Below are 13,765 nucleotides of genomic sequence, written 5' to 3'. Positions count from 1 at the left end.
GAAGTCATCTCTCTCTGGAGCTCACCATCTTTCCTCTCTTCAGTTTGTGGTGGGATTCTGCTAAACTAAAGATAGGGTGATGTACTTCAAAAGCACCTGCCTTCTAGTCTCTGCTCTACCATCCAACTGTGTGAGCCTCAGTGTTCTCATTATATCAAAAGAGGATGTGGTACTGAATAATCGCTGGGACCCCTTCCAATTCTAAGTCTTTAGGTCTCTTTTCCTTTTAGGAAGAAAAAAAAATAATGCAATCGTGACAGAATCTGAAATAATTTTGCTAAAAGTAGTTTTAAAAATATCAACCGTCAACTGTTTGTGCTCCTTGGATTTGATCGTTCTGTATTAATGAATTTTCTTCAGACATCTAAGCTTTTTTTTTTTAAAAAAAAGAGTAACGTTTAATTGCATTGCTCAGTGGCACCCTAAAACAAGCAGAGTGAATGTTTACGTCTTCCACATCATTTAACTTTAATCTCTGCCAGTTTAGCAACCTTGCCCGCCAAAAAGTAAAGCCATACCAATGTTCCCAGGTTGATTAGGTCATGTTCATGTTGGATTTCTAGATAGAGTTATCTAATCGAGTTACACTATGCAAAAGTTACTCCGCCTGAAAGTTATAAAGAAAAGTGAAAATGTTTTATGTAGGTTATTGCCTTTTATATTTTTCCGCATTTTACAACTTAGGGGCAGCTAGGTGGCACAGTGGATAGAGCACCGGTCCTGGAGTCAGGAGGACCTGAGTTCAAATCCGGCCTCAGACACCTACCACTTACTAGCTGTGTGACCCTGGGCAAGTCACTTAACCCCATTGCCTAACCAAAAAACAAAACAAAAAACAAACATTTTACAACTTTATATTTCTGGCCTCAGTAAATTTTCCATGTTGCTTATATATTTTGGTTTCTAAAATTGGCCTTCTATTCCTACAATTTTGACTTTTTTTTTAGAAATTTAGGTAAACATGTGCTATAAAATTTGTCCTAACTTCTGTGCAACAAAAATCCCTAAGATGGGAATCCCTACACAAAGCATTTTTAAAGACTTAATTTTAAAGATGCCTCCTAATTGATTGTCCAAACATCAAGAAGAAAACTGTAACAATTTGACCCTCTGTTCAAAGACTTACACAAACCGACATAAATAAAAGTAAAAGCATAACCAGGAGAATAGTTTACATGATGACTACAGTAACGTAAAGGACAACAACATTTAAAGATTTTAGTGTCCATCTGGGTCTTTAGCAGACTGATGGTGAAGCCATCAGCCTCTCAGCAAAGAGGTGGGACCATAGGTGTGAAATACATTTTCTGAGATGAATGACGTGTTGACTTGTTTTGGTTGAATTTGCTACAAGAGACAGGTCCATGTTGGTGGGGGAAGAGGAGTAGACTTTGGGAACCAGCAGTGACGTAACAAAAGAAAATGTCATCAATAAAACATTTTAAAAGAAACAAAAACAAAAAAGATTCCATTACTTGTCTGGGATGAGAAAATCTATGAAGCAATAGAAATTTAATAGGTGAAAGAAACCCTATAAATCAACTAGTCCAACCACTTTTTTTTGTAAATTGGGAAACTGAGACTAAGAGAAGTGAAATAACACATCCAAGTGCACACACCTATTTAATGGCAAAGTTGGGCCTGGAACCCAGACCCTTGAGTTGCCGCAGTAGCCATTTGGTTGCATACTGTGCTTGAAATATGCTGTGTTATTTATTATTGTTGACTGTAGCCCAGTGTCTCCCTGACTTCACAAATTGTCTCCCTTTCTGCCCCATGCCAGTTACTTTGAGTTAAATAGCCTCTAGACAATATTTCTAAAAGACATCCTTACTCAAGTTAATAAACATCTTCAATGAAGAGGACCTACCCTTTTAGAGATCCCTCAGGAAATGTTTGGGCTGGGATTATACCACAATGGAAGGATATTTATCATAAGGCATCTCCCTTATTCTGACTCTAACTTGATCTCCATTGCTTTTTCCAACTGGAAAACCAGAAATGATTAACTAATACTCTTACAATTTGAGTAACATCTTCAGCAACTGTCTTGTATGATTTAACTAGGTGAGTTACTGTTTGCAAATTGGGCATTCTGAGGAAATTTTGAGGTTATAGCATCATAGATTTAAAGCTGGGAAGGATTCTTAAGTAGAGGCTAGTTAGTCCAAATTCGTTTTTCAGGAGAAACTGAGTTCAGAGATGGAATTATTTGAGACTATTCACCAAGAACTCTGGGCAGAATTCAGTTAACTGTTTGGTTTGAATCCGATTTATCTAACATGGCAACCAGGCTTCTCCCCTTTTCTTCATCTGAAAATTGTTGACAAGTGACCCTTCTCCTTGCCAAGGCCAACCCCACTACTTGTGCTCCTGATCCTATCCCCTCAAATCATACTCTCTCACTTTTTCTCTCATCTTTAATTTCTTCATCTCCTGCTTGGTTCCTTACTACCTACAATTAGGGCCAAGTGTCCCCTATCCTTAAAAAAAAAAAAAAAATCGCACCAAATCATACTATCCCTTCAACTATCCTTTAACTCTTCTTTTTCACGCAAGAAAAAGCTGCCTTCATTTCTTCCATTTCTCTTCTAATTCACTCCTTAGCCCTTTATGATGTGACTTTTGACATCAATACTAAACTGAAACTGGTCTGAGAAAAGTTACCAACAATCCCTTAATTGCCTCATCTGATGGGTTGTTCTTCAGTGTTCATCCATTATAACAACAACTATGATAATAATGACAGCTAACATTTATGTAGCGCTTGCAATGGGCCAGGCACTGTGCTAAGCACTTTACAATTATTATCTCATTTGATCCTCACAATAAACTTAGCTGTTATTATCCCCAATATGCAGATGAGAAAACCTTGCCTAGTGTCACACAGCTAGTAAGTGTCCAAGGGTGAATATGAACTCGGATCTTCCTGACTCCAGGCCTGGAGCTCTATCCACAGGGCCACCTAGCTGCAATTTCAGCCATATCTGACACCGAGTATCACTCTTTTCTCCTGAATTCTCATATTCTTTCTCTCCCCCTCCCTTCCTCTAGATTTTCATGACATTATTCTCTCCTGGTTCTCCTCCTACCTGTCTGACCTCTCCTCCTTATTCTTCTTTGCTGGCTTATCTATATCACACCTGCAGTAGGTGTTCCCAAGTCTCTATCCCGGACCATCTTCTCTTTATCTATATTCTGTCTTTTTTTCTATCTTTATATTCTTTTCCAATGGCTTCATTCATGGATTAAATTACCTCTATGTAGATGATTTATAGATCGACATATCCACTCCAATCTCACCCATCCCTGAGCTTCAGTCTAACGTTACCATCTTTCTACTGGATATTTTTTTTAAATGAGACAATGGAGGTTAAGTGACTTGCCAAGAGTCACGCAGCTACTGCGTATTATGTGTCTGAGGCCGAATTTGAAGTCGGGTCCTCCCGACTCCAGGGCCGGTGCTCTATTCACTGCGCCCCCTAGCTGCCACTCTACTAGACATTTTAAACCAGGTGTTCTAGAGACATCCCAGACTCCAAATACTTCTAGCCTCCCTTTTGGGGATATTCACTCAAACTGTACTCACAGTCTTAGCTGGCTCACCAAAGGTGACTGACTGCCTTCCAGTTCCCTGCAGGCCTTCATGCCTAAAAATGTAGCTCATATGCTTCGAATAATGCTCCCATTAACAACCAGCCCGTAGACAAAAAAGCTTTTAGCAAAGGACTTCAGTAAAATGGCATAAGTGTTGTTCAGTTGTGTCCAGCTCCCATATGGGATCTTCTTGAAAAAGATGGAGTGGTTTGTTGTTTTCTCCTGCAGCTCATTTTACAGAGGCACACAGGGTTAAGTGACTTGCCCAAGGTCACACAGCTAGTAAGTATCCAAGGTTGAATTTTAACTTAGGAAGATGAGTCTTCCTGACCTCAGGCCTTGCACTCTATCCACTGTGCCACCTAGTCGGCCCCAGGTGTAGTAAGTACAGGTGGCATTAACCATTCCCTCTATAAACTCATGTGTGCTCTCCCCAAAACACAGCATAGGTAGAATGGGCTCAAACTTGGCCTGCTATGATAGTGAGGCCAACCTGTAGGACATTCTTGTGGCAGTATCACCAATCTTTTGTTATCATTACTCAGTCGTTTCAGTCACATCTGACTCTTCATGACCCTATTTGGGGTTTGCTTGGCAAAGATCCTAGAGTGGTTTGCCATTTCCTACTCAAGCTCATTTGACAGATGAAGAAATTGAGGCAAACAAGGTGAAGAGACTCACTCAGGGTCATACAGCTAGTTAAGTGTCTGAGGCTAGATTTGAACTCAGGTCTTCCTGACTCCAGACAAAAAATTAAGTTAATATGCCAAGAGTTCCCTCTTTTCCCCTCCTCATATCACTGACATCTCCCCCCATTATCTCCTCCTTTACTACCATCTAAGATGAAGGGGTGATCTCCTTCCTAAAGTTAACCCCTATACTTGCACCCTTGATCTCATCTCCTCCCATCATCTTCAACAGATTACCGGCTATGTCTTTCTTGTCTTCAATCTCACCCATCTACTGCTCTTTTCTATGTCCATTCCCTGCCTATGCCCCTCCAATGCTTGGAAAACTCTCACTTAATCCTGCCATCCCCACTAGCTATAATCCTTTATCTCTCGTCTCCTTGTCTAAACTCCTTTGGAAAGGCATCCACATTTGGCACCCTTCTACTTTTTCTCCACCCACTCTCTTCTAATAGCCTGGTTTCCAAAATCATCATTCAACTAAAACTCCTCTCTCCAAAGTTACGAATGATCTCTTATTTGCCAAATTTAATGGCCTTTTTCCCCCAATCATCATCTTCTCGACCTCTTTAAACCTTTGCCACTGATAATCACCCTTTTCTACAATCAGTAGTCAAATCTTGTCCTTTCTACCTTCTCTGTATCCTTGTATATATCCCGTTCTCTCAACTCACATAGCCAACACCCTATGGGTGGAGAACCTGTGGTCTTGAGGCCACATGTCTTGAAGGCACCGCTTTTGTCTTACATTTTATCCCCAGCACTTAGCTCAATCCCTGGCAAATTGTAAATGCCTAATAAATTAACAGACTGACTAAATACTTCATTCTCCTACTTAACTTTAGTAGCCCTCTATGGCTTTGGGGCAGCTAGGTGGTACAGTAGATAGAGTACCAGGCCTGGAGTCAGGAAGACTCATCTTCCTGAATTCAAATCTGCCCTCAGACACTTACTAGCTGTGTCACCCTGGGTTCAACCCTGTTTGTCTCAGTTTCCTCATCTGTCAAATGAGCAGAGAAGGAAACAGCAAACCACTCCAGGACCTTTGCCAAGAAAACCTCAAATGGGGGTCATGAAGAGCTGGACACAATTCAAAAATGATTGAATAAGGGGCAGCTAGGTGGTGCAGTGGATAGAGCACCGGCCTTGAAATCAGGAGGACCTGAGTTCAAATCCAGCCTCAGACCAAACACTTGACACTCACTAGCTGTGTGACCCTGGGCAAGTCACTTAACCCCAATTGCCTAAAAACAAAACAAAACAAAAATGACTGAATAACAAAAATTGCTTCTAGAATAAAATTTAAACTCCTCTGTTTAGCCTCTAATGCCCTTCACAACCTGATCCCAACCTATCATTTCAATCTCATTATATATTATTCCCCATCCTACATTCTATGATACAGCTAACCTGCTCTTCTCTGTGTTCTTCACACAAGCCACTCTATCACCTGTCCCCAGGTGTCCACTAGCTGTCCCCCTTGCTGAGAATGCACTCCATCCTTACCTCTACCTCACAGAATCCCTCTCTTTACGAAAACACTTAAGCACCATCTTAAACGTGCTTTTTTGTTTATTGAGCACTCTGTACTCGGTATTTCAGCAAGCTCAAGTAGTTTTCCAAGTACAAAGAATTAAACAATGCCTCCTTTCAATGAGTTTACATTTTCTAATGAAGGAGACAAGTACATTTTACACAAGTAAAATGTTTACAACATATTGTAATATTAATTACAATTATATTAATTGTACAATTATACAATTAATTACAAATTGGTACAATGTACCAATAATACAATTAATTACAATTATATTATTAATACACAAATATGGAATAGTTAAATCCAAGGCACTAGTATTTGAGGCTATCAGTGAGAGCTTCATGCAGAAGATGGTGCCTGAGCTTCATCTTAAAGAAAGTTACTCTTTGAAGAAGAGTTAGGGAGGGAGTGCATTCCAGGAATAGGAGAGAGCAAGTACAAAGGCACAGAGATAGGAGGTGGAATTTTGTGTGTTACTCCTTGATGGTGCTACTACAGGCAGGCCTACGAACAATATGGGATGTAAACACCCCCACAACAGCACACCTAGGGCATCACGCCTCACCTAGATGAATGAGACACCCTACTGTTCTCTGTTTACTCACTCACCCAGCCTGCTTTCACACTGGTTCCCACAGACAGACCACAACCACATGGTTATATTCAAAATCTCTCAGGTTTTTAGGAGTTATTTCACCCAACCTTATGCCAGTAAAACTGGGATCTAAATGAAGTAGATGAATATTTTCAAAAATATAAATTTCCCAGATTAACAATAACGAATAGAATACTTAAATAACTCTGTCTTAGAAAAAAAGAAATTGAAGGGGCAGCTAGGTGGCACTGGGCCTTGGAATCAGGAGGACCTGAGTTCAAATCTGGCCTCAGACCAAACACTTGACACTTGCTAGCTGTGTGACCCTGGGCAAGTCATTTAACCCCAATTGCCTTAAAAAAAAAGAAAAGAAAAGAAAGAAAGAAATTGAACAAGGCTTAAATGAACTCCCAAAGAGGGTGGCAGGAACCGGCACCAGATTGATGTATAAGCGAATTCAACCAAATATTGAAAGAAAAAAAATAACTCCAACATAAACTCTCTAAAAAAATAAGTAAAGAAGGGGTCCTGCCAAGTTCCTGGATTTATTCTAGGAATGCACGGCTGGTTAGGAAAGGTATAAGTGTAGTTGACCATATTAATAACAAAAACAACGTATCATTATTTCAATAGATGCAACAACAAAAAAGCTTTTGACAAACACAATACCTAGTCCTGTTTAAACACACACATACACACGTAAGCAAAGAAACAGAGCTTTCCTTAAAATAAGTAGCATCTATCTAAAACCAAGAACCAGCATCATCTGTAGTGGAGATAATCTAAAAACCTTTCCAAAAAGATCAGGGGTGAAACAAGGAAGTCCATTATCACCATTACTAGTCAATATTGTATTAGAAATGCTAGCTATAGAAATGAGAAAAGGAAATTAAAGGAATAAATCTAGACAAAGAAGAAAAAAAAACTATCACTTTTTGCAGATGGTTTTCTTAGAAGACCTTAGAGAGTCAACTAAAAAACTACCAAAACAATTAACAATTTCAGCAAAGTTGCAGGACATAAAATAAATCCACACAAATCACCTAACGTTTCTGCATAGTGCTGAAAAAAAAAAAAAGCCCAGAACAGATAGGAAGAGAAATTACATTTAAAATAACTACAGGCAGCATAAGATACTTAGGAGTCTACCTGCCAAGGCACAAACAGGAACTATATTAACAGAATTATAAAACATTATTGATACAAATAAAGGCAGATCTAAATAATTGGAGAAATAGTAATTGTTCACAGGAAGGCCAAGCCAATATAATAAAAATGACAATACTGACTAAATTTATTCATTCACTGCCATACCAAACAACCAAGTTTATAAAACTAGAAAAAATATTAACAAAATTCAACTGGAGAAACAAAAAAGATCAAATGGAAATATCAAATATCAATGGAATCAATGAAAAAAATTAAGCGTAGCTAATCTCGAACTATATTGCAAAGTCATAATTGTCAAAACAATTTGGTACTGGTTAAGAAATAGAAAAGTTGATCAAAGAAATAAATAATAGATACACAATATCCAGAAACAAATGAGCAAAGTAACCTAGTGTTTCATAAACCTAAAGATCACAGCTATCAATGTAAGAACTCACTATTCAGCAAAAACTGTTAAGAAAACTGGAAAAGTCTGGCCAAAACTAGATGGAGACCAACATCTCACACCATATGCCAAGATAAGCTTCAAATGGGTATGCAACCGAGACATTAAAGATGATATCATAAGCAAATTAATGGAGCAAGGAAGAAATTTCCTGTCAGATCTATGGATAGGGAAAGAGTTCATGACCAAACAAGAGGCAAAGAGGTTCACAGGAGGTAAAATGGCCAATTCTGATTGCATAAAATGAAAAAGTTCTTGCACAAACAAAACCAAAGTAGCTAAAATTAGAAGAGAACCAAGAAATTGGGAAAAAATGTTTGCAGCAAGTTTCTCTAATAAAGATCTCACTTCTAAAATATACAGGGAACTGAGCCAAATTTAAAGATTCAGTTTAAGAGCTGTCTTATTTAAGAATAAAAGCTGTTCACCAATTGATAAATGCTCAAAGAATATGAACAGGCAGTTTTTGGAGGAAGAAATCCAAGCTATCAATAATGGCTTGGATATGATATGAAAATGAAAATATGAAAATTTTCCATATGAAAAATGCTCTAAATCACTAATAATTAGAGAAATACACATTAAAGCAACTGTGAAGTACCACCTTATACCCATCAGATGGGCAAAGTTGACACAAAAGGAAATGACAAACGCAGGAGGGGCTGTGGGAAAACAGATTCTTTTATGTAGCTATGAACTAGTCCAATCATCCTGGAAAGTAATCTAGAACTATGCCCAAGATGATATTAAATTGTGCATGCCCTTTGACCCAGAGATACCACTACTTTGTCTATACCCCCAAAGAGTTCAGAGAAAGTGGAAAATAACCCTTACGTACAAAAATATTTATAGCAGTTTTATGTGCGTGTGATAGCAAAGAATTGTGAACTAAGGGGATGCTTATCAAGAATGGCTGATCAAGCTATAATATATGAATTGATGAAATACTATTGTACTATAAGAAATAATGAAGGGGATGCTTCCAGGGAAACCTGGGAAGATTTGCATGAACTGATGCAGACTGAAGTGAGCAAAACCAGGAAAACAATTTATATAATAATGACGATGTCGTAAGGACGATGGAGTGTGAAAGACTTATGAACGCTGATCAACGCAATGACCAGCCGCGATTCCAAAGGACTTGTGGTAAAACATGCTATCCATCTCCAGAAAGAGAACTGATAGACTGAAGAGTACAAACTGGAGCATATATTCTTTTCCTTCTTTCTACCTTTTTTTTGTTTGTTTGTTTTTTGGACGTGACTAATGTGGGAATTTGTTTCATATGATGATATATATTTGTAATGGACTTTATTTTTCTTCTCTTCACAATAGTTAAGGACAGGAATAGGAAATTTGGAACCGAAAATAAAATTTTAATTTTAAAAGAATTTCTCATTGCTTGTAAATATACTTAATTCTTCCCAACAGACACATGGTTTTATGGCATCCCTGATCCATAACATGTTATCTCCTTGCAGAAGTTTTCATTTGGGGAGTGGGGGTACTAGTTGCAAAGGCAATGCTATGTCAAGCGCTGGAGATACAAATAGAACCAAGTGAGACAGTCCCTGACCTCAAGGAGTTTGTTCCAATGGCAGAAGACAACATTGAAAGGGAAAATGCAGATATTGTGAAACAGTATTTTTTCCTTACTTTTAGCAAGCACAATTCTGTTGCTTTCCTTGAAATGATCCAAGCATCAACATGCCATTCTTCAGCACACAGATAATTGCCCAAGCCTCTGATTTACTGTTTGACAAAAGCGAACTCATTATCTTTCTTCCCCCACAGGCCCTCCCCTCTTCCTAACTTTCCTGTTTTTGCATTCTCCCAGTCACTCAGGCTTAGCACCTAGATGTCATACTCAACTCCTCAGTCTCTCTGGTCCTCTTCCCCATATCCAATCTGTTTCTAAGTGCCATCAATTCTACCTTTGTAATATCCCTCAAATACACCCTCATCTCTCTTCTGACACTGCCACTCACTCTGGTGCAGGCCTCCATCACTTTCATGCTCGGAATATTGAAATAGTCCTCTGTGAGGTTCCCCTGACTCAAGTCTCTCCCTGTTCCAGTTCATTGTCCACTCAGCTATCAAAATGATCTTCCTAAAGTGCAGGGCTGGCCCCTATTCAATCATGCCAAGTGACTCCCTATCACCTCCAGGTTCAAATATAAAATTATCTGACTTTGAAAGCCCTTCAAAACCTGCCTCCCTCCTACCTTTCCCATCTTTTTACGTCTTCCTCCCTTTCCACATACTCTGAGATCTAGTGGCACTATTCTCTTTCCTGTTCCTCAGAGAAGACATTCCATATCTCCAGACTTCCAGGTATTACCCATGCCTAGAACTCAGTTCCCTCTATCTCTGACTCATAGCTTCTCTCAAGTCCCAGTAAAAATTCCACCTTCTACAAGAAGCCTTTCACAATTTCCTTAATGCTGGTTCCTTTCTTCTGTTGATTATTCCCAATTTATCCGGTATGTCTATCATTTGTACATAACCATTTGCACGCTGTCTCCCCCATTAGACTCCGAGCTCCTTGAGAGTAGGAATTATTTTTCGTCTTTTTTTTCTATCCCCAGTTCTAGGCACATAGTAAATGCTTAAGACTTGTTGAGCTACTGTCTGATTGTTTCCTCTTGGTTAACAAGCCGCTATGAATTATATTTCTAACTTTGATTAAAATAGAAATTAACTACTACTCCTTCAGTCTACCATATTTTTAATTCAGAAAGGATAAAAATGTCGACATGTTTATGTACTATGTAGAAGGATTTTTGCAATTGATACAGGATTGGTATGGAATTATAGAAGCTCAGAATTAGAAAAGACCTTGAATTGGTCCAAGAAGTCTCCAGGGGGAGATGGGAGCAGCTAGTCTTTCTTGTAACAGGTTCTCTTCACTCCAGATACATTCCTCTCTCCTGCCCTGTTCCTTTTCTTACTCAGGAGGTATTTCACTGGCCAATTCCTGGTGCTTCCCTACTTGTGACATTAGAGGCAGAAAATCAAATCAGAAGGACTTAAGCCAAACCCACTATCCCTACAAACCCCCTGTCATCAAGCTGCCCTTGTGCATAACAAAAGAACCGGGTGCTCTATCCATCATTCTGAGAGTAGTCAAAAGAACTTGGCATAACATAGATACACACCAGGTGCACCCAGCTGCCTCTCCCAGCACCATTTTAAACTCCTTTCTTTCTCCCACCCAGGCCCAAAGATCATCGAGTTTGAGGCCTGCTCATCATCTATTTCTCTATACCCCCTTCCTTTCCCCATGCCGCTTTCAAAGTGTCAGCTGATGCTCTGTTTGGGGGGATCACTTGCAGTTCTACTTGTGTTCTTCTCTTCTTTCCCCTACCTTCCCCTCTGTGTTCCCATACCTGGGCTCTCCCTTAAGCCTCTTCTGTGTGAATTAATAAAGGACTCTGCTTTTAGCATCACTGACTAGACTAAATCTTCAGTGTGTTTTAGTTACAGTAATAATAGCTAGCATTTATTTGATGCTTGAAGATTACAAGGGGCTGTACACGTGTTCTCTCACAACAATTCTGAGGTAGGTGCTTTTACTATCCCCATTTTACAGATAAGAAAATTGAGGCCAATTCAGGTTTACCTACCCCATTAGGTTCTACTCCCACAAAATTACAATTGTCTTAGGCTGGGCCAGACTCAGGCCTGGTTCCCTGGTACTTTAGGTTCAATATTAAAACAAAATGAAACAGTGGTAGGTTATTTAACAGAGAACAAGAGGAAATTTGGTCCATCATAGCAGAAGGAGAGACATTAAGAACACCTTGCATTTGAGTCAGCTCCACAAAATTACCCATTGCCATCTACCAACCGATCATCAGAGCCCCCCTCCAACCCCCCTCCCCCCAGAGCTTCTCATGGAATCTTGGTACCATGGTAAAATTACATCAACAATCTATCTCCTGAGCCAAACCAAGTCTCAAGGAAGGTCTCAATATCTTTTAAGGAAAAGTACCCTAATTTTCATGGGAAGAAAGGTTAAGATATTACTTCTAACACACTTCATTCCTTGGTGGTAACATCCTGAAGGTCTTCTAGAGGCTCTTCCACCACTTAAATTATGTAATTTGAGGATGTTACTGGTCAACCCCAAGTTCTCATATTCAAACAGCCCTAAAGGACGGAGACAAAAATGAAAAGAGGAATGTGACAAAAACAAAACAATACAATGATTCCCAGAAGTAGCAACTACAAGTCCTCGGAAGGACCGAGTCCAAGGTCCGAATAATTAAGTCCGTGTGGAGAATAATGCCAAATCTTTGCAGTTCATAGTAAGTAATTCAATGTGAAAAAAGTTACCATAAACCAGAGAAACACCAGAACATCAAGCCTACTGATGGAATGCTAACAAAGCTGCCCCCAGCCCCAGTATTCTAACTTCCTTATGGGCCCCACTGAACAGCAGGCACGTCCCGATTTGACCACACCATCTGGCTTTAACCACGCCACAGGCCTCCAGACTCAATAGAGCCACTGCCCCCAGATCCAATTCACATATCTGAACAGGTGTGTCCTAGTACTCAGCCACAATCACACCATCCATTTAGCCCAAGACAGGACCGTGATCCCTAGCTCTCAATACAGGGGAGAGGGAACTAGGCACTGGATCTTCTCCAGAGTGTCCCCACCTTGAGTGGCAGGTTCAAAGCTCCTACTGTCGTAGAAGTTTTTAAGGGGTGGACGTAGAAGTGAAGTTTATTTGAGTGAAAGTTTAAAATATTCTTAAGATCCTTCACCCTGTGGTCCCAGCTCTGACTGGGCTAAGGCTACAGTGAAAAGTTAGAATGGCTAAAAACGTCTTAGCAGATTCTGTTAACTCCTCTCATCCCAGATTAGATTAAGAAAAGAGAGTGCTGGAGAATGGTAGGGAATTTCAGTCACCCTCCCGCACCTGGTGAAAGGAAGGAGGGGGGAGATGAATCAGCTACAGCGGCAGCCTCACTGGCAATGGCCCTGGGCCCCTGGGCACCCTGAAGCTGGCCCCTCTAGGCAAGCAGCCTCAGTCTCAGCAGTATCTGCAACCATGTACAAGTAAGAAGCCCACCAGCCTCCGCACTTGGTAAGCCCAACCTCCTATCAATAATTTTTATATGTGATGATTTGGAAATACAATTAACGTCATCTGAAATTTACTGTTTGTGTTATTATTGTATTTCTAAATTGTATTTGTAAAATTCTCTTATATTGTAAAATTTGAGTGACCATTGTGAGCCAGAAATGGTGTTAGATAAAACCATCTTTAATCTGAATTTTGTTAAAACTAAAAGACAGTGGAAAAAATTGTTTAAAAACAGTTATGTTATTTTATTAAGCCCTGCTAACCCAGTCTTAGGGCTAAAAAAAAAAAATTGGCTCTCACTTATGAAAATTGTAAGATTTTTAAAATTTACTTTATTTTTAATTTATGGAATAAAGCAATCATTTCCATAACATAGTATGATTAAAAAAAAGGTAATTGCACATGAAACTGCACATCCATTATGTACAACCTGCTATTCCTTTTAAATATATAATTATCATGTACATTTCTTTAATTTTAATTAATTTACTTATTTTTATTTTTAATTTTCAATAATCACTTCCATAAGCTTTTGAGTTTTAAATTTTCTCCCCTTCCCTTCTCACCTCCCTCCCCAATATGGGCTGCAGTCTGATATAGGCTCTCCATATACATTCCTATTAAACATATT

The sequence above is a fragment of the Phascolarctos cinereus genome, unplaced genomic scaffold (assembly GCF_003287225.1).
Source record: "Phascolarctos cinereus isolate Bilbo 61053 unplaced genomic scaffold, phaCin_HiC Scaffold_726;HRSCAF=1367, whole genome shotgun sequence".
NCBI lineage: Eukaryota > Metazoa > Chordata > Mammalia > Diprotodontia > Phascolarctidae > Phascolarctos > Phascolarctos cinereus.
The sequence above is the reverse complement of the archived record's forward strand: the minus strand, read 5'-3'. Positions refer to the sequence as shown.